Source organism: Manis pentadactyla, chromosome X (genome assembly GCF_030020395.1).
Source record: "Manis pentadactyla isolate mManPen7 chromosome X, mManPen7.hap1, whole genome shotgun sequence".
NCBI lineage: Eukaryota > Metazoa > Chordata > Mammalia > Pholidota > Manidae > Manis > Manis pentadactyla.
Window position 1 is genome coordinate 146,072,580 of NC_080038.1, and position 21,868 is coordinate 146,094,447.

Sequence of the window (21,868 nt, forward strand, 5' to 3'; positions counted from 1 at the left end):
AAAGGTTTCATATGAAAAACATTGTGCTTACTACATTCACCTATATTATCGAGTCCCCCCCCATACCCCATTGTAGTCACTGTCCATCAGCTTAGTAAGATGCCACAGAGTCACTACTTGTCTTCTCTGTGCTATGCTGCCTTCGCCGTGGCCCCCCTTACATTATGTGTGCCAATCGCAATGCAGAGCACTCTGGGGTTTTGTGATTCTGCTGCTGTTTTGCTCCTTCAGGTTTTTCTTTGTTCTTATGCTCCACAGATGAGTGAAATCATTTGGTACTTGTCTTTCTCCGCCTGACTTATTTCACTGAGCATAATACCCTCTAGCTCCATCCATGTTGTTGCAAATGGTAGGATTTGTTTCTTATGGCTGAATAGTATTCCACTGTGTATATGTACCACCTCTTTATCCATTCATCTACTGATGGACACTTAGGGTGCTTGTAGGAGCTCTTTTTTATATTATAAATGTTAGACATAATCTGTCACACAGATGACAGATGTTTTAGTTATCATTCGTCTTTTGATTTCGTGGGTGTTTTAAAGGAACATGGTTGAAGGTTTATGTAGTCATATATGTTTATACGTCTTTTTTCTTTACAGCTTTTGGGTTTCTGGTCTTGCTTAATGTATGTCAAATCTTAACATCTATTGCTGCTTCAGTTCTTTTTCATGATAAAATTTAATTATAAAATTATTAAAAATAATTATTATAAAAATAGTTTACATTTAGAAATAAAACAGTGCAGCTGCTATCATTATCAACATAACAGTTTACTAAACTAGCGCTAACTGCCACACTTTGTGATCACGTTTAATGGAAGCGAGGAGATGCTGAAACCATGTGGCAGGAGTTCACTGCTGCCTGAGAAAGCGCAGGAGATTCTGTTTCTGGGCCCTAAAGATTGGGCACACGCAAGAGGCAAAGCACCTCTCTCGCCTCTGAAGGTCTCTCCGTGTAAGTAGAACCCTGAATAAACACACACTAGGTGATTTATGGCCTCAGGCAGCCCCCAAATAGTCATGTGATTGGGAGCACCTCTACCCCTGCTCAGTGGCTTCCCCCCACTTCTTTCAGCCCCAGTGTCTCACTGCTGAGCCAAGCTGCCTTTGTCCTGGGTGCCCCCGGAGGCCCTGCTGCCTCTCTGCTAAGTGACCTGGAGGCTGGTGGGCGCTGGTTCCAGGGCACAGCCCCTGTGGGTCTGGAGAGCCACTGCAGCCTGCTGACTGTTTGCAGCCTGGGCCACGGTGGCATGGCAGGTCCTTCGAACCATTTTTGTGTTTTTCTTGTCTTCTACCTCCAGCCTTCCACTTTGATCTTTGCCTTATGTTGCTCTTCAGAACCATTGACTTCTGCTTTTGCTTCTCCTTTTTTTTTTCTCGACCCTGCCTGACTTCCACGGGGCCTCTGTCAGGTGTCTGTGCCACCAACTCAGCCAGCTCAGGTCTCTTCCTTTGAAGGACGTGAAACCTAACAGATCACGCTGGAGCCTCAGAGCTGGCTCTGCCCTGCTCCCTCCCCAGCATGCTCTCGCCCCTCTCCTATGTGTGGCTACAGGGCACTAGCAGTTGTTCCTACTGTCTTGCATGTGTTGTGACTTTCTATGAATGCACCATGCAGTCCAGATTCTTCTCCTACAGGCTGCAGGCCCACATCAGTGGGAGTGTTTCTCCAGGGCTCCTGGGGTGCCGCTGTCCATGTCTCTCTGCTTATGTATGGGCGCTCACTTGGGCATTGGCCTGGGCCTGGCACAGCCACATTTCAGCTTGACTAGAAGTTGCCAAATCCCTTGTCAAAGGGGTTGCTCAAATTACTGCCCACCAGAGTTCCCGTTGCTCCATGGCCTCGCCAGCACACGGCATTATTAAAAGGACTTCCTGTCTGCCCATCTGATTGGGTGAAGTGGAATTTCATTTCCTTCTTGTTTGCCTTTCTCAGCTTAAAATTGAGGTTGTCTGAAAAAACTAAATAGAATTACTGTCTGATGGCACCTCCATTTCTGGCTGCATACCCCAAGGAAGTGAAAGTAGGGACTCAAACAGAGGTCTGCACCGTGTTCACAGCAGCATGAGTCACAGCGGCCAGAAGGTGGAAACAACCCGGATGTCCATGGATGGCTGAGTGGAGAAAGGAAATGGGGGCTGTCCATACAGTGCGATAGTAAAAACGAGGGAAATTCTTGATGACATTGTGCTAAGTGAAACTGCACGCCACCATAAACAGACACTGTATGGTTCCACGTCTACGAGGTGAGGGACGTAGAGCAGTCAGATTCATAGAGACAGAAAGGCAGATGGGGGGCTGGGCTGGGGAAGCGGGGTGGGGAGTTGGTGTCTAACAGGGACAGAGTTCAGCGTGGGGAGACGAACAAGTTCTGGGGAGGGATGGTGGGGATGCTGTACAAAATATAAATGCTCTTAATTTCACATAGCTGTACACTTGAAAGTGGTTAAAATGGTAAATTTTATGTTATCTGTATTTATCCACATTTTTTAAATTTGACATTGATCTTTGCAATTTGCTACCTGGGGAGACCTTGGGTGAGTTTCTTAAGCGCTCTGTGCCTCAGTTTCCTCTCTCTAAAAGGAGCCCCTCACAGCACTCTCACACGATGAGACCTGGTTGCAAGGGTTAGGCAAATGTCTGCGGTACTGTCAGCTTCACAGCCTTGCACTCCAATGTCGAGGAGACGCAAGTCGCATGTCAGTAGCTAACAGTTACTGAGGGAGAAGTTGAATGACTTTCAAGGAGGCCAAGATGGAGTTTGCCCTGGGGCTTTAAACTTCCCTCCCTCCCTAGCTGTTGGCCGTTACTTTGTTGTTAGTAACTGGAACCCTTGGGATACAAATTTCATTTTGAAAATACATTTTTAAATTGAGCTACAGCTCACAGACACCCAATTCTCCCATTGAAAGCGGACAGTCGGTGGCTTTTAGAACATTCACAGGGCGGTGCGACCATCCCCACCATCTAATTGCAGCATGTTGTCATCACCAGAAAGAAGCCCTGTGCTTGCTGGCAGGCACTCTCCGCCCTCCCTGCCCCAGCCCCGGGCACCCACGATCGGCTTTCCGCCTCTAGGGACTGGCCGGTCCGAGTATTTCATGTCAGCGGAAGCATGGGACACACGGCCTTTTGGGCCTGGCTGCTCTCAGCATAATGCTGTCAAGGTGCATCCGTGTTGTAGCACATGTCAGTACTTCATTCCTTTTTTTTTTTACAATTGCTATAATATTTTATTGAAGTGTAGTTGATATGTACTTCATTCCTTTGTACGGCTAGATAGTACTCCCGTGTATGGGTAGACTACGTTGTGTTTATCCATTCATCAAATGATGGACATTTGGGTTATTCCCACCTTTTGGCTCTTATGAGTGATGCCACTATGAACAATTTGTGTACAAGTTTCTGTGTGAACAAATATTTTCCCTGCTCGTGGATATATAGCTAGGAGTGGAAGTGCAGGACTGTGCTAATTCCGTGCATCCTTGTCAGGAGACACCACACTGTTCCCATAGCAGCTGCACCATTTCGTATTCCCAGCAGCGGTGCACGAGGATGCACCCTGGCCAGCCCTTGTTACTGATTTTTTATTATAGCCATCCTTGTGGGTATGAAATCATATCTCATTATGGTTTGAAAACACATTTCTTAATTTTCAAAAGCCTCTAATCAGAAGGACAATAGCACACACACTCAGATGTGTCATGGGTCAAGTGTGGACACAGGAGGCCATGGTGCCTGGCCCCCAGCACCTCAGCTTCACCAGAGAGCACCCTGCCCTTACCAGGCAAGCTGTTCAGAAATGTTTGTCATTTGAAACTGTTCCTCTTTGCCATTCAGATGGGCTTTTTTCCCCTAGATTGTTCTTTAAACTGTACAACCTGAACAGGTGGAGGGGCTAAGCCTGTACTCCTGGGGGGCCAACACAACACGACAGAAGTCACCTCTGAGAGATCTTCAGAGGAGGTGACTGTCAGAGATCACAGAGATTGCCATAACGTATCAAAACCACAACCCTTGTCAGGAGGAAACATTTTCCTCTACCCTTCAAGGTTCTTCTAGTTGGCCGAAGAATCAGATTGACAGGAGACAAATTAACGGGAAGAAATCAAATTGAATGACGGGCAGTCTACACAGGAGATTCCAAAGACAGGGACAATAAGGCATGTATGTCCCTGTGACCTAGGGAGGAGGGGTAGCAGTCTGGAACTTCACAGGGGAGGGAAGCAGTTCACAGGCAAATGAAAGAGTAAATGCTTGGTAAACAACTGGCTGGGCCGCACAGAAACAGTGGGGCGCAGAGAAGAACCGTAACAGGTTCTCCTAAATCCCTCCTTGCCTGCCACCCCTCTCATATGATAATGCTCTCTAAGGTGTTAGCTCTCCTCCTGGAGCAGGGCTTCTACCTAAATCCTTTTAAGGCAGTTAGGGGGAAAGTCAGAGGTTTTTTTCTAACTCTTTTGGGCCTTGATTGTTTCCAGCTTGACATAATCTGCACCTCAAAGCGGCACCTTGGGGTGGCCTGCCCTGGCCCTACACTGTTTACTAGAGACCTAAGGCACCTGTCTGCAGAAAGAGTACACGTGAAAGAATCAGAAAGAACCAAGAGATCTGGCATGGCTATATTAATCTCCTACAAAATAGACTTTTGGACAACATAAGAGCATTTTAGGAATAATGTTAAAGTGGGTTCCAAATATACAAAGCAAAAAGTGAGAGAACTCCAGGAAGAAGTAGACAAACTTAGCATCATGGAGGGTTCAGTGGGTTTCCCTTGAAGGTACTTAGGTCAAACACACCAGTTCAGTGAAGGTACAGAAAATGTGAGCAAGCCCATGATTTAGAGCACTTTGAGGGGCTGGTGTCTGAGCCATGTATCGCTCCCGCCTAATGTCTACAAGCAGGATCTAAATCCAATGGCAGCATCCTAGCCATAAAGCAAGAAGCAAGTAAGTTGGAAGACTTGGTGTCAGACTACATTCCTGGAGCATAGTGCAATTATATTACAAGCCAGGAGTGTGTACCATGGGGTGTTATTCACCCTTAGAAAGGTCAGAAATTCTGAGACATGCTTCAATGTGGCAGAACCTTGAAAACATGATGCTAAGTGAAATAAACCAAGACACAAAAGGACAAATTGTGTCTGCCTCCATTCTATGTGGCACGTGGGGCAGTCAGACTCATAGGGACAAAAAGAATGATGGGGACTGGGGAAGGGGGATGGGGAGTTGGTGTCTAATAGGGACAGACTTCAGTTTGGGGAGATGGAAATGTTCTGGAGAGGGATGGTGCTCATGGTTGTACAGCAACATGAATGATCTGAGCCTAAATGCCAGTGAATTATATACTGAAAACTGGTCAAAACAGTAAATTATACATGCTTATTATACTACAATAAAAAATAAAGATCACAGACTCCAAGAAGGGACTAGCAGTTACCAAAGGGAAGGGGCTGGGGAGGGTGGGTGGGGAGGGAGGGAGAAGGGGATTGACGGGCATTATAATTAGCACTCATAGATAGGTCACAAGGAAGGCAGTACAGCAGGGAGAAGACAAGTAATGATTCTGCGGCATCTTACTACGCTGATGGACAGTGACTGCAATGGGCTGAGGGGAACTTGATAATAGGGGTGAACGTTGAAACCACCATGTTGCTCATGTGAATCCTTCATAAGATTGTATATCAATGATACCTTAATTTAGAAAATAAAATAAAATACAGGGGGAAAAGGTTATTTGATAAAATTCCATTCTCTTAATAACACAGGAATTGAAATAGATGATATTTCATTTAACTATCACTGCATAACAAACTACCCCAAAATAGTGTCTGAGAACAGTTCCAAAGGCTCATTTGGCTTGTGACTCTGTAGTAGGAGCACAGCTCATTTCTGCTGTGTGTGGCCTCAGCTGGGCGAGCCCCCTAAGTGCTGGAACACCCATTGCCGAGGCAGCAAGTGGGGAAGTTGGAGCTGACCATCAGCTGGAGCTCAGCTGTGGCTGAGGACAGAGGGCACTGGCTCTTCTGCACGTCAGCTCCCCTGCAACATGCTGTCGGCTGCCAGGAGTGAGCACCCCGTGAGGGGGATGTAGCTTTGGAAGTCACTAGTGTCCCTTCTAGCAGTGTCCGCCTAACTCGGGCAGTCACAGCTGTCTGCCCAGGGTCAAGGGGACTCCGCCTCTTGATGGGAGAATGGAAATGTTCTGGAAGAGCAAATGGGATGGGAAATATTACTTCAGCCATTTTTGGAAAGTGAAATCTGCTACAGATGGTAACTTCACGAGCTGAGATATATATATATATATATATATAATTTTTCAATATATACATCTCAAACCAAAGGGCAGTGTGATGTTTAATGGTGAAACACCAAAAGCATTTTCATTAGCCAGGAACAAGACAGACAATATCCCCATGATCACTACTATTACTGAACATTAAAAAAGAGAAATACAAGGAATACGTGTTGGAAAGGACAAAGTTCTCGTTATTTGTAACTAAGATGGAAATCGAAAAGTCCAAGAGAAGCAACTGAAAAATTATTCTAAAAAAATAAGCAAATACAGCCAACTGGCTGGTTACAAAATTAACACAGTAAAAAAGAGTGGTTTCTATGTAAAAACAAGTTACAAAATGTTTGGAGGACCCCATTCTGTCGCCGTTTCCTGTAGGAGCACCACCAGCAGGAAAAGCCAACCATTATGCAGGAAAACCATCATGTTTACAGTATCAAGTCTTATTGGGTGAGATGCAGGTCAGTGTTCCTCTTGGAGACTGGACCCCACAGTGGGAGGGCTCGTCCCCTGCCCATGGGTCTGACTGGGATGGTGGGGGACAGCGAGGGTGGCAGTGAGCCCTTCATCAATCAGAGAAGCATCAATCAGGCAGGCCTGGTCTTTTCACTGGGCCTGAGCTGAGACCAGGCATCATTTTCTCTTTGGGCTTGTCTGAGTTTAGAGCTCAGTTTCCACCTTTAACCAGTCCTGGGAGTAGTCTCCACTCTTTGGAAGCATGCATGTAATAGTTTTATTTTTCCAGCAATTATTTCCTCTCTTCCCCCACCCATCCCCACCATCCCCTGCACCGCCTCTCCCCAGCTTCGGTTGTACCAAACCCCCTGTAAGATATGGGAGATTGAATCCCTTGTTTCTCAGGTCTTCTGCAGTTAGTCTCATTCTGGTTCTTAGACCCAATGGTGTTCATTTCCAATCATGACCCTAGTACCCAATTCCTGGCAATCCAAAGTGCTTCCCTGCATGGGAATTCACTTGCCTTGGGCTCTGACTTCTTATTTGCTCCTCAGCCCTGCCTAACCCACAGCTCTTGCTGCTGGGGTCCCCTTGGTAGGAGATCCTCTTGGGTAGGAGCCAGCAAGACAGTTCACTTGAAACCCACCATCTTGCTTTGCCAAATGGTGGTAGAGCAGTTACATGCAGCTGTTCCCTGTGGGGCTGCTTGCTGCAGCCCACCATGGCCTGGAGCTCCAGCACTCCAGATGAAGCAGGGACCATTCAAACACCCCTAGTCTCCAGGAGTGATTCCCTTGGGGTACCCCTCCTTGGCTTTGTGGAGCAGAAGCCCCTGATATGCTCCCCTCAGATGTTATACCAGCCAGAGCCCTTGTCACCTAGGCACCAGTGTGACAGCTGGTGGTGTTGGTAGGACCACTTTTGCTCATTTGTGCCTTTCAGCAAGCTCCTAGGAGAGGTGGCAGGTTTTGGTCTCGAATTGGGAGTTAACTCAGACGAGAACTGAAACCATGGGTAGTCCCTCAGCTTCTTGGCTCCCTGTGTTAACGGGCCTCTGCTATGCCAGGAAATTCTTGTCAGGGAAAAGGAAGTTGCAAATAACTTTATTGCTTATTTCAGGAACGTCCTGAAAATCCATTTATCTAAACAGTAGATTACCAGTCCTCATCATGTGAGAGCCCCGAGCTGAGAACAGCAGGCTGCACAGCAGGGCCTCTCAGAGGGCTATGTGTTCTTCAAGGTTACCTTCCAAGCCCTTCCTTGCAGTATCCCCCAATCTTGAACACCCGCTTTATACCAGACTCAATAACCTAATTAAAAATATCTCACCCTTCCAAAGTGCTTCTAGAGCTCTGTCAAGGTCATGGTGTTGCTTATGGCAGGCAGCAATGATCTTGGCTCATCTTGGCAGTCTTTAGGGGAGTGGGAGCAGATAGTGTGGCCTAGGGGTCCTAGCTGTGAAATCTGAAAACAACATCATTTCCTGGCCCAGGGTTAAACTATATTGGAGGCAAACATCATGCCTTGCTGTCCCCATGAGAAACAATTCTGGGACAGAGTATCCTTTCCCATTCCCTTCTCAAACTGGGAGGGGAGCGAAGTAAACTAGCTCCGGGCGCCAGGACGCACTTGCTTCTGGAAGGTGACGCCTGTGACCCACCACTCGGTGGGGCTTCCGGGTGACCCTGTCCGAGCCCCGCCCCTAGGCTTGCCCACCAATCCGATGCGATGATGTCAGAACACCGGCCCGACCTCAGGTTCCCGCCTTGAAATCCCCGCCGGCTCGCCGGCTCGTCCGCTTCTCCGCTTCCTTCGCGCTTTCTCTGGTCCGGGTTGGTCTTCCTCATTGCAGTGAGTCCAGTAAACTCCGCTTTGTCTGAACAACAGGTTTTCCTGGTGGTCATTTTGGGGAGTCTACAGCCAACAGCTGCAATTGGGAAAATGGTGGAGGGGTGTCCCTTGTATCACCTAGTGGCTCTGTGGCTCTGGTGGCTGCTCACAGGTAGAGACCACACCCGTCTTCAGTGTAGGTGGTGCTGCGTTCCCAAATTAATTAGCCAAAGATGCAGAACAGTGTCCAAGGCCCGGTGCCCAAATCGGGCACGGGCAGACGCAGCCCGCTAGCCTCCAACCTGCCCCGCCATGCGGGGCCCGGATTCTGGGATAAGCTCCCCACCTTGCGTGAGTGCCGTTGTGAAAGGCGAAAGGAATTTGTCCTGCGCCAGCCGCGGACTCGCCTGGCCCATTGCACGCTCCCCCACCCTTGACAGACTTAGCATTGTGGCTGGCAACTCCATTTCACGTCATTTTTGTTCTATTCAGACTTTGTACTTCTTTTGAGACAATTTTGGAGTTTTCTACTTTTCAAAGAAAGTCGTTCTTTTAACCTAAAATGTCAAATGTATTGAAATAAATTTGTATTTAGTATTTACTGTTTTTTAAAAAATTTCCTCCTAACCCAAACTTAATTTAAAAGGGGGATTTTAAAATTCCAGTTGGAGGTTTTGCAGGGAGGTGGTGTTATCTTCTGGTTCATCCTAATTTCTTTGCATTGCAGTCACTGGTCTGTCTGATTTCCACATTTTGGAATTAGTTGACATTTGTGCTGTGACCCACACAGCACAATATTTCTCTGAATATTTCATGTATGTTTGAAAAGTATGTATCCTCTGTTTATTGGGTGCTGTTCTCTGTGTATACCTATTAGGTGAATGTTTGTCTTTTGCATATTTAACATTATTTAAACATTAAAAGATAAGCTTATAGCAAAAGAAAACATGAGTGGCCTTTTCAAATGATGTTTAAGTGGGGAAAGCCTTTTGAAGCCCGAAACTGCAAGTCAGAAGCTATAAAGGAAAAGATTAGTAAATATTTGCTTGGAAAGTACCATGAACAAAGTCAAAGCCACATCACAAGCCAGGACAAAATATTTGCAACACATATGGATACATCAAGTGTTATGATCCTGCATATGGAAAGAACTCCTGCTACCAATAAAAAAAAGCCCCACAACCTGGTGGAAATCTGCCCATGGATGTGACTGGATAGCTCATGTGAAATTCAAAAAGCCTGTGAAGACAAACCTTACTCACACTGAAAGAAATGCAAACAAAAAGCAAGGTAGCCTTTTCACTGATTAGATTTGCAAAGGTGAAACTTTTGCCTACACGCAGTGTTTTGGAGGCCACTTTGGCTGCACCTACCAGAATGACCCAGTAATCTCACTCCTGGGAGTCTCGCCTACAGATGCCCTTGCCTAAGATGTGCAAAAATACACGTGCAAGGATACAGGATTGTTTACGATGGCAACAGCAAAAACAGAAAGACTAGAAACAACCTAACTCCCCTGAGGACTGGTTAAATAAATATATAGAATATTCATACAGCGACTACTCCCCAGCTCTGCAGAACAAAAGTACGGTTCATCTGTGCCATTGGGAGCAGCCTTTAAGCACACCGTTGGTGGAGCCTGCGAGGTGCAGGTTCACGGGTGCGCTCTGAGTCATGGGAGGTGAGCCGTGGAGGATTGCAGGGCTGCTCTCGGGGAGGAGATTCCAGGCTGGGAAAGTGAGAAGGGGCTTTTCTTCCTCTGAACACTGCATTTCTGCACTGTTTGGATTTATTTTAATGAGCAAGTATTTTTTTTCTGTATTGTTTCATTTTTTTTTTGGTATCATTAATCTACAATTACATGAAGAACATTATGTTTACTAGGCTCCCCCCTTCACCAAGTCCCCTCCACAAACCCCATTACAGTCACTGTCCATCAGCCTAGTAAGATGCTGCAGAATCCCTACTCATCTTCTCTGTGTTGCACAGCCCTCCCCGTGCCCCCCCCCACTACACATGCTAATCGTAACGCCCCCTTTCTTTTTCCCCGTCCTTATCCCTCCCTTCCCACGCATCCTCCCCAGTCCCTTTCCCTTTGGTAACTGTTAGTCCCTTCTTGAGTTCTGTGATTCTGCTGCTGTTTTGTTCCTTCAGTTTTTCTTTGTTCTTATACTCCACAGATGAGTGAAATCATTTGATACTTGTCTTTCTCCGCCTGGTTTATTTCACTGAGCATAATACCCTCTAGCTCCATCCATGTTGTTGCAAATGGTAGGATTTGTTTTCTTCTTATGGCAGAATAATATTCCATTGTGTATATGTACCACCTCTTCTTTATCCATTCATCTACTGATGGACACTTAGGTTGCTTCCATTTCTTGGCTATTGTAAATAGTGCTGCGATAAACAAGGATGCATATGTCTTTTTGACACTGGGAAACTGCATTCTTAGGGTAAATTCCTAGAAGTGGAATTCCTGGGTCCAATGGTATTTCTATTTTGAGCTTTTTGAGGACCCTCCATACTGCTTTCCACAATGGTTGAACTAAGTTACATTCCCACCAGCAGTGTAAGAGGGTTCCCCTTTCTCCACAACCTCACCAGCATTTCTTGTTCAGAGTCTTTTCTATGTTGGCCATCCTTACTCGTGTGAGTTGATATCTCATTGTGGATTTAATTTGCATTTCCCTGATAATTAGTGATGTGGAGCATCTTTTCATGTGTCTGTTGGCCATCTGAATTTCTTCTTTAGAGAACTGTCTATTCAGCTTCTCTGCCCATTTTTTAATTGGATTATTTGCTTTTTGTTCGTTGAGGTGTGTGAGCTCTTTATATATTTTGGATGTCAGCCCTTTATCAGATCTGTCATTTATGAATATGTTCTCCCATACTGTAGGGTACCTTTTTGTTCTATTGATGGTGTCCTTTGCTGTACAGCTTTTCAGCTTGATATAGTCCCACTTGTTCATTTTTGCTTTTGTTTCCCTTGCCCGGGGAGATATGTTCATGAAGAAGTCGCTCATGTTTATGTCCAAGAGACTTTTGCCTATGTTTTTTTCTAAGAGTTTTATGGTTTCATGACTTACATTCAAGTCTTTGATCCATTTTGAATTTACTTTTGTGTATGGGGTTAGACAGTGATCCAGTTTCATTCTCTTACATGTAGCTGTCCAGTTTTGCCTCTGTTGAAGAGACCGTCATTTCCTCATTAATGAGCAAGTACTTTTATTTGTATTTATTTATTTTTTACTTTGGTATCATTAATATATAATTAATGATATTGTATCATTACTGGTTACTACATTCCCCCATTGTCAAGCCCCCCCCACATACCCCATTACAGTCCCTGTCCATCAGCATAGTAAGATGCTATAGAGTCACAACTTGTCTTCTCTGTGCTATACTGCCTTCCCCGTGTCCCCCCCTACATTATGTGTGCTAATCATAATGCTCTGTTTTCCCCCTTATCCCTCCCTTCCCACCCATCCTCCCCAGTCCCTTTCCCTTTGGTAACTGTGAGTCCATTCTTGGGTTCTGTGAATCTGCTGCTGTTTTGCTCCTTCAGTTTTTTCTTGGTTCTCCTTCTCCACAGATGAGTGAAATAATTTGATACTTGTCTTTCTCTGCCTGGCTTATTTCACTGAGCATAATGCCCTCTAGCTCCATCCATGTTGCTGCAAATGGTAGGATTTGTTTTCTTCTTATGGCTGAATAATATTCCATTGTGTATATGTACCACATCTTCTTTATCCATTCATCTACTGATGGCACGTAGGTTGCTTCCATTTCTTGGCTATTGTAAATAGTGCTGTGATAAACATAGGGTGTATAAGACTGGAGGAAGGGATGGGTCTCACTGGAGGAACCTGTCTGGAGCCAAGTAAGGAAGAGAACGGCGAATGTCACTCAAATGATTCAATGGAAGGTCCCTAGCCGCAGGTCCCACCTAAAACATGCATCACGGTACTCTCTCCCCAGCAACCTAGCATGACCAATCATTGGTGATCATGCCCTCAGGGCTCTCCCAGTGCCCTTGATAAGCCTGTTACCCCTCCTGCTGGATGCAACCTCCCTGGCCTGTGCGCAGACCAGTGAACCTTGCCCGGGATTGCGCTAATACATTTTTTTTGGCTCCTTTGTTGCTGCTTGTCTGGTCTGGTTTCGTTTACCTTACAGGGTGCATATGTCTTTTTCAAACTGGGATCCTAATGAGCAGGTATTTTTAAAAGGCAAAGTTTGTTTTTAAAAAGGATGGATTCTAAAAATGTTCTGGCTAGGGAAAAATAAAAGGCCACATGGTGGCCAGGAATGGAACTCCCTCTGATCCCAGGCTGGCTTCACTCCCAGCCTGCTCACTGGTTGCCTTAGAAACAAACTAAGAGAGGGGGAGTCCTTATCTCTAGTAGCCATGAAGGTAGTGACTCAGCAGAAAACCCAACCCAAGAGGGTGGTCTCCATTCACTGTTTTCTGCCTGCTGACTTTCATTCTTTCTAGGAAGCTACAGCCAACAGTGATAGAGTATTTCTGATGTCACATTTGCAGTGTGGTGAGGTGATAAAAAATGAAAGAGGCTGAGAAGTTGACCCTCTCTTCTAGTTTCTCACTAGGTGACTGTCAACTCTCTGCTCTTCTGTCTCTAGGAGACATAGGTTCTAGCCCCTCCTGCTGACACTGTAAAGCCAGCTTCCTTTCACAAGGGCTTAGTCAAGGCTGCCATGGCAACTGGTCACCTATAGACCACAATTATGGCTCTTGGAGAATTTTAGGGAACAAAAATCCCACCCACCAACCAAGAGAAAAGCTAAGGGACACGGGTTTGGTGTGACTTTGAGACAGAGACCATAGGATTAGACAGAGTAGGGTGAGGGCCTCCGGAAAAAGCAAGGCAGGATATTTGCAGTCAGAGCAATGTAACTACATGCAAGGAAACCCCCTACCAAAACTCTGTGTTAAACATTCAGCTCTAGAGTCATTCTTCAGTGAGATCAGATCACATGTTTTTATTATACTAATCATTTGTAATGGTAAAATTCACTTTAGCATGTTAAAAGGCCCAGGTCTATGTGCTGTCTTGGATGCCAGGGTTCTTGTTCACGAAGCCAAAGAATGAGCTTCACAAACACTCAAGGTAGGAGAGCGAGGTACAGGCTTTTATATAGAGAGAAAGTGAGAGGACAGAGCTCCCGGCTCACACCAGGAGGGGACAAGAGAGTGCATGGTTGGCTCCTTGTCTAGGGGTTTTATGGGTGGTTGAGGATTTTCAAGAATGAGGGTAAAGGGTTAGGGGTGCAGACTTGTTGAGTGGTCCCAGAATGCTCATTCTTGATGAGTAACAGAGGAGATTTTCAGCTCTGATTCTTTCTCAAGGTAGCAGTTTCCTTCTGGGAGCATGTCAATAAAGACTGCCTACCCTGCCCCCAAGGTGGGCTGAGTTGTTGTCTGTTTGCTGAAGTAAGTTAAGAATCTTACTTCTTAACTTCTTGGACTGCCTATAGTTGGGCTTGCTTACTAAATTAGCCTTTTTCCTAGGTTGCAGATTACTTGGTTAGGATCAGAGAAGGAAATACAGCACATAGGTATGGTTAAAATAAGCTGGGCCTACAGGCACACACCTGATCATCTACATTTGCTCTCTTACAACACTAAACTATGTTTTCTACCTTTATGTTGTATCTACCTACCACTTCAGCATTTTATTAAAAATAATAAAGAGAGAAATGTGGTATCCACATATAAATCAAGTATAAAAATCAAATGTGTATTCATATTTGAACTGACTGTTTATAGTTCATAATGCATGAGCAAAACCAAAAGTTTCTGTGATGACTGCCCTTGTACTGTTCACTATGTAACTTATTCACTATGTAAGAATTTGTTCTCCATGTAAGAACTTGTTCGTTATGCTTCAGAAGATTGGAGACTGACGAAAATTAGGCTTGGGGTGGATTAATGATTGTGCATTGAGCATTGACTCCCCTATACAGAATTTTATTGTCGTTAACAACCATTTGATCAATAAATATGAGAGATGCCCTAACAACAACAACAACCAAAAAAAAGTACACACTTCCAATTGTAAAATAAATAAGTAACCGGGATGTAATGTATAGCATAAGGAATATAGTCAAAATATTGTAACAACTTGGTATGGTGATAGCTGGTACCTAGAATTATCATGTATATAAATGTTGAATCACTGTGTTGTACACCTGAAACTAATGTAATGTAATACTGTGTGTCAACTACCCTTCAATAAAAAATAATTATCTAAAAAAAAAAAAAAAAAAAAAAATAAGCTGGGCCTTTTAGCAGGCTAAGGTAAATTTTACAGTGAAGTCACAGGTTATGCTGACACATTTTTCTTTATCTGCAGAACACTCAAACACTCTAGGCTAAGTTGCTGCTGGCCTTTTGAGTTTTGACTGATCTCACTGAAGATGTCTATATTCCCAGTCTGGTATCTGTACCCTAGAGAATTAGTGTGACTCTGACTTTGCTTACTGCTTATCACAGAGTTTCAACAGGGACTTCTTTGCACATTGCTACAGTGTTCTGATGGTAATTATCTTGCTCTGCTTTTTCTCCGGAGGCCTTCACCCTACTCGGCCTGATCCCAAGGTCCCTGTCTCATCTTTTCTCCTTCAGACCTGATAAGGTAACTTGCAATCTGGACAATTAATAATGGCAAGCAAGCCCTGCCATAAACAACATAGTAAAAAGCAGGAAGGATTCCACCTTAAAGATAAGATTGCATTTTAAAAGTGAGGAAGTGAAGAAGTAAGATTCTTAATATACTCTTTAGCAAACAATACCTCAGCCCACCTTGGGGGCTGGGCAGGCGGCCTTGTTTGATATGCTCCCAGACCAAGTCACTGGTATCTCTGGGAGAAATCATCAGAGCAGGAAGTTGCTTGTGTTGTTAATTCTAAATATTCAGGGACCACTTAAGTCCACACACCCCTAAGCTTTTTTTCACATTGCCAAAAATCCTCAACGGCCTATAAATCCCCTAGACAACACACCATCACCTGCTGTCCGGTCCCCTCCTAGCGTGAGCCAGGAGCTCTGTCCTCTCACTGTATCTCTCAATAAAAGCATTTCCCTGGCTCTCCTACCTTAAGTGTTTGCTAAGTTCATTCTTCGACTCCGCAAACAAGTACCCCAGCATCCACTTCATTCTGACTTGCCTGGCCACAGATCTGTCTTGAATGAGGGTGAATCAAGGGCAGAGTTTAACATCTGAGTTTTTTCTCATTGACAGAACTGAGAGATTAGAGAGGCTGGACTGTGGCAGGAGAGGACGCTGGAGGGCTAGGCAGGACCAAGGTACCCACAAAAGGATGACAGAGATGATGGTGGCCTGGGCCATAGAGATGCTGTGAGGCAAATGGGAGAAATATGCAGTCTGGAAGAAGGTAAGTCGCATGGTTTTATTTGGCTTTGGTGGTTGTGTGATGGAATGAGACGAGCTTCTTCGGGGAGAGGAAATCCTGGGGCAAAATACCTCTAAAAACCAAAATCAGTCAAAGGGAGAAATTAAGTTTAAAACCCGCTTATTGCTCACAAACTGCAGTCCAGGGCCTTCTCTCTTTCCTGCTCCAGCAGAAGCAAAACCGGCCCTCCCCCTCACCTCTCAGGTACAGACAAGCCCTCCTTGCCCAGGTCATTACCCATTGACAGGAGATGACCTTCTCTCCACCCCTGAGGAATGACGCAAATGCACTCAAGCCATACTTCTTTCCATCTCTGAACACCTATTGATGTGCAGATGTACTAAAGCCAGGCGAGATAGTCTGGAAATGTTACAGTTTCACCCACACCATGACAGAGAATGTCAGACTCACTCTCACTGAGAACAGCTATAGAAGCTGAGCAATGTATATTTTGGAAAGCAGGCAGCACTTGAGGAGGTGAGCACCACAGTCACCCTGGCTTGTTCCACACAACAGAGGAGGGGAGCGTGGAAGTAACATTTGAAGAGATACTGAGAATTGTTCAAACCTGACAAAAAGACATCAAACCCTAGATTCAAGGTTACAAACATCAAGCAACATAGATACAAAGAAAATCACAGAGAGGCACATGGTAGTCAAACTGTTCAAAATCCAAGACAGAGAACTAATCAAACCAGCCAGAGGGAAGCAACACCTTGCCCCCAAAAGCACCATAGTAAGACCGATTTTCAACAGAAATAATGAAAGGTAACAGGACGATATCTTTCAAAGCACTGAACAAGAAAACTGACCAACCTGGAGTTCTATGCCTTTAAAAATGAAGGCAGAAAACAAATAGATTTCAGGCAAAGGTTTGGGCAACTCAATGTCAGCCCACCTGCACTATAAGAAATAGAAACATAAGAAATAGTGCAGGTAGTTCTTCAAGCTGAAGGAAAATGACTCTGCACATGAAAAGATGCTCAACATCATCAGTCATTAAGGAAGTAGAAATCGAAACTTCACACCTACCAGAATGGCTACTATGAAAAGGATGGACAATAATAGGCTTTGAAGACGTGATCAAAGTGGACCCCTCATACATTGCTGGTGGGGGTGTAAAATGGTGCAGCTACCGTGGAAATAGTGGGACAGATCCTCAAAATGTTACAATAATTTACAATATGACCTAGCAATTCCACTTCTAGAAAAACTAAAACACGGCCACACAAAAACATACAAAAATGTCCATAGCAGCACTATTCATAGTAGCCCCAAAGTGGAAACGACCCAAATATTCGTCAATAGATGAATGACTAAACGAAATATGGTCTCTCCACACGATGGGATGTTACTCAGCTGTGAAAAGGAGTGCTGACCTGTGCTGCAATGGGGAAAACATGCTAAGGGGAAGAAATCAGACAAAAAGGATCACATCTGTATGGTTCCATTTATATGAAATGTCCAGAAGAGGTAAAACCATAGAGACAGCAAGTACATTAGTCATGGCCCTGGGGCAGGGATGGGGCTGGGGTGGGAGGGCTTCTCATGGGCACAGTGTTTCTTTTTCCAGTGATGAAAATGCTGTAAAATAGGTTATGGCGATGGTTGCACAACTCTGTAAATGTATGAAAAAACACTGAATTGCACAGGTAAACCTTATGGTGTGTGAGTTACATCTTAAAGCAAGCTGTTAAAACCTTAGTGTAGATGGACAGTGACTGCAGTGGGGTATTGGGGGGGGGACTCGATAATATGGGTGAATGTAGTAACCACATTGTTTTTCTTATGAAACCTTCATAAGTGTATATCAATACCTTAATAAAAAATAAAAAAGTGGAAAAAAAACCCAATGTATTTTCCCACAGTCCTTTTAATAAACTACCTGAAAGAGATGCGTGTTTCCCCTGCATTGTAGAGGACAACCCACAGCATATTTATTATTTAAACCGTTACTGGAAATATACTGACTCTGTTGTGGGACCCGAGAGGATTTTCGGTAATGTTTGTAGGAGTCAAGATCAGAAAACAGCGAAGGATGGCTCATACTCATTAATGTCTAGTATAGTGATGTTACCGTCTCATTACTTTCTTGACCCTATTTTCTGCCAAGAAATGAAGTAATTTGAGAAAGAAGCGAGGGACAGATCCAAGATGGAAGAAGAGAGCTGCAGGAAGGCATGTGGGCAGGGCGGGGGTGGGGGTAGGGGCAGGCTTGAGTGCAGACCCAGCCCTGAGGGTGAGCCTGGTGTAGTAACACCAAGTGACAACTCAGAGGCGGAGAGCAGAGACTATCAGCAGGAGGGCAGCCACTGCCTAAGGTGCACGGAGTATGTTGGAGATGATGAAAAAGTTCGAGGGTGTCGGTAGTGGTAATGGTTATGCCGTGGGATTGTGTACAGACGGTTGACATGGTAAATATTATGTCGTGTATATTTACCACAATCAGAGCACACACACACAACCATATGGCCAATCCATTAAAATGTCAATGGATAGTGATTGCCAGGCTGATTAACCGGGTAACACCCCGGGCGATATGCTGCTTAAAAGGGACACACTGTATTTTTTTTAAAACAACGTTATTGAGGTAGAATTGACAAAAAATAAAGTACACAGATGTAAAACCTACGCTCTTAAAGCTGTATCTGTGGAACCATCACCACAGTGGAGAGAATGAGCATATCCATCACCCCCTAAAGTTGCCTTGTGCCCCTGGGAACCCCGTCTTTCCAGGACCTTCCTCCGCAGCGGCCCCTGGGCAGCCAATGCTCAGCTTTCTGTCCTGAGAGACAGTCTGTTTCTCCACTCATCCGGTGACCATTCTGGCTGTTTCAATTCAACTGTCTGCCTGGTGTGGACACAGGAATTCATTTCTCTTGGGTAACTCCTAGGAGTGGACTAGGTGCATCATAGTGTAAGTGGATGACAGCCTTTTAAGGCACTGCCAAGCCATTTTGCAGAGTGGCCAAATCATTTTCCATTCCCATCAGCAATGGAGGAGAGTTCCAATTGCTGTACAATTTATATGGAAATGCAAAGGGCCTACAATAAGGAAGACAATCCTGCAGAACAAACTGGAGGGCTCTAAGGCTTCAGGAACAGACCTCAGAAACAGGTAGGGAGACGGATGGAGCGAGAGCAGAGGCCGGAGGCAGGCTTGAGCAAATCAGCTGGCCGACCGACTCAGCAGGGATAGTCTTAGAACTCACTGGCGTGGCATAAATCAGATGAGATGAGATGATGTGGGGTAAGAAGGACATCTTGGTGCCTATCTACCACCAGAAACAAAAATCAATTTGATATGTAGCATAGACCTAAGTATGACAGATAAAGCCATGAAGTGTTTACAAGCCAAGGAAGAGTATCTTCATGACCTTGAGGTTGGCAAAAATCTTAGAGCACAGAAAGTATTAACCAGAACAAAAAAGATCGATACATAGGATGTCACTAAAATTAACAACTGTTAATCAAAAGACATCATTAGGAGAGTGCGAAGGTAAACTCAAGAGTGGCAGAAGATGTTTATGGTACACATATCACCCAAGACTTGTATCCTGAATACACACAGAAGTGCTGCATATTAACAAGGACAGCCTAATTACACAATGTGCAAAAGATTTGAATACACCTTTCACAGAAGACGATATACAGATGGCCACAAAGGTAATGAACTGATGTTCAGCACCATTAGTCATTAGGGAAATACAAATTAAAACCACAATGAGATAACATCTCACACCTGTTGGAATGACTATAGTTAAACATGCTCACTATATGATGTGTTTGCAGAGCACCTGGAACTCACACACACTGCCTGGTCGGGTAGGCAAATTGGCACAGCCATTCTGGAAAATGCATTCCTTATGACCCAGAGGTCCTACTTCAATATGTATGCCTGTGCTGCTTTTGTACTGTGTCAGATGTGTGTACAACTTTGTGGTGAAGGGCACCTGCTTGTTCCGTAGGCCACCTGCATCATCAGTGCTGGGATCCAGTGAGATAGATGCATTCTGTGCTTGGTTCTGCTCCTTCACAAGCAGCTGTCTCTCCTTGTCAGAGGCCAGCCCTGCTGACCTGAGGCCCGAGAGCAGGCCTAATCTGTATTAATTATCCTTTCACCTCTAGTGGTTCTGCTTCTCAGACTGAACCGTAAATGAGACAATATCCGAGAGAAATGAGGACACACATCACCGAGTACAATGTTCATGGCAACTGCGTTCATACCAGCCCCAAACTGGAAACAAGCCAGACATCCACGAAAGGGCAGAGGGATACTGCACAGGATGAAAACCGACGTGCTACTGCTACTCGCCATGATATAGCTGCCTCTCAGAACAGCGTGCCCTGCGAAAGCTGGACACAGGAGACCCGGTGCCATGTGATTCCACTTATGTGATGTTCAAGAACATGCAGAACCAATCTATGTGTGTGGTTCTTGCATGAGGGACTTTTCCAGGGCGGCAGAAGCACCCTTGTGCTGGTTTGAAGCATGTCCACGAATTCCTTCGTACCCCTCCCATCACAGGCTGGCCTGTGAATCCTTCCTTCCTGAGTGCAGGCTGGCCTCAGCGACTGGCTTCTAAGAGAATACAGCAGAAGCCAGGCCATCAAAGGTGACAGTCTCCACTAGGCTCTCTCTCAAGATGTTCACCTTTAGAAGCCAGCCTCTACGCTGGGAAGAAGCCACAGACCCACGAGGCCAGTTGATTTGCTCAAGCCTGCCTCTGGCCTCTGCTCTCGCTCCGTCAGTCTCCCTACCCGTTTCTGAGGTCTGTTCCTGTAGCCTTAGAGCCCTCCAGTTTGTTCTGCAGGATTGTCTTCCTTATTGTAGGCCCTTTGCATTTCCATATAAATTCCACAGACCCACCTAAACCCCAATTTAGGTGTCTGAGCCCTGCCCACATTGCAGGTTCATAGGCAAAATAAATGTTATCTTCATTTCAGCCCCTAAATTTTGGAGTGTTTTGGTACCCAGTGATAGATACCTGGAGCAGGCATCCCTTGGTCTAAGCAGTGACTGTCACATGGCTGTATACATGCATAAGAAGTCACTGAGCTCTACATGCACAGTTTGCATACTTTCTTGCCTTTAAGTTATGCCCCCCTAACAAAGTCTATTTAAAAAGTGTAATTTGTGAGGGTCTGGCTTGGACAACTAACTGGATAGAAAGTGGTGGTAGTGCGACACATTGAGATGGGAGGCTTGCGGTGGCTGGGAATTTAAAGTTCCTTTTTATCATTTATGGTACCTGTGAGACATCAAAGAGGGCATGTCAGGTAGCTGACGGAAGCATGGGTGAAAAACTCAGAGGAGAGCTCGATTGCTGGAGACGTCAATCGGGAATGATCAATAGTTAGCTGCTCTTTAGAGCCGTAAGGATGAATGAGGCTGCCACAGGACTGAATGGAGATGCCAGGGCGCACCCTGAGGGACGCATACCTGGTACAGGTTGGGTAGGAGACACGGGGCAGTACTGGAGAGGTCACTGGAGGAGGTCAGTCAGAGGGGGGTTATGCACCAAGAGCCCCACATGATGAAGTCAGAAAGGGGCCACCAGATGGGCAACATGATCGTGTTGGTGGGGCAGTGGGGTAGGAGCCAGATTAGCTGAAGAGAGTGGGATGAAGTGAGAAAACAGACAACTGGTTTTGAAAAGTTTGGCTATAAATAGGAACAGAGAATGAGGGTCATGATTGAAGAGAGGTGTTGGGTCAGAGGACTTCTTCAAGAACGGAAGCTATCAGGATACATCTGACGACAGTCAGTCCAGGAGTGAATAAAGAGATTGGTCATGCAGGAGAAAGATGGGGTGAACTTAGGAATGAAGAACTCCTCAGAAATAAGATG

At 45.2% G+C, this 21,868-nt stretch overlaps 1 protein-coding gene across 3 annotated transcripts in view; it reads left to right on the top strand.

Moving 5' to 3' along the window:
- TMEM187 (transmembrane protein 187) overlaps positions 1-17,708 on the top strand; it is a 43,048-nt gene extending 25,340 nt beyond the window's left edge. Inside the window, exon 3 of one of the 3 annotated variants that reach the window (XR_008995247.1) lies at positions 15,846-17,708. The gene's annotated coding sequence lies outside the window, so the exon portion shown is untranslated. Of the gene's footprint in view, positions 1-4,484; positions 5,177-12,561; positions 14,173-15,845 lie in introns of those variants that run through there. The other 2 variants (XR_008995248.1, XR_008995246.1) reach the window with 2 other exon arrangements.
- The last annotated feature ends 4,160 nt before the right edge of the window (positions 17,709-21,868 follow it).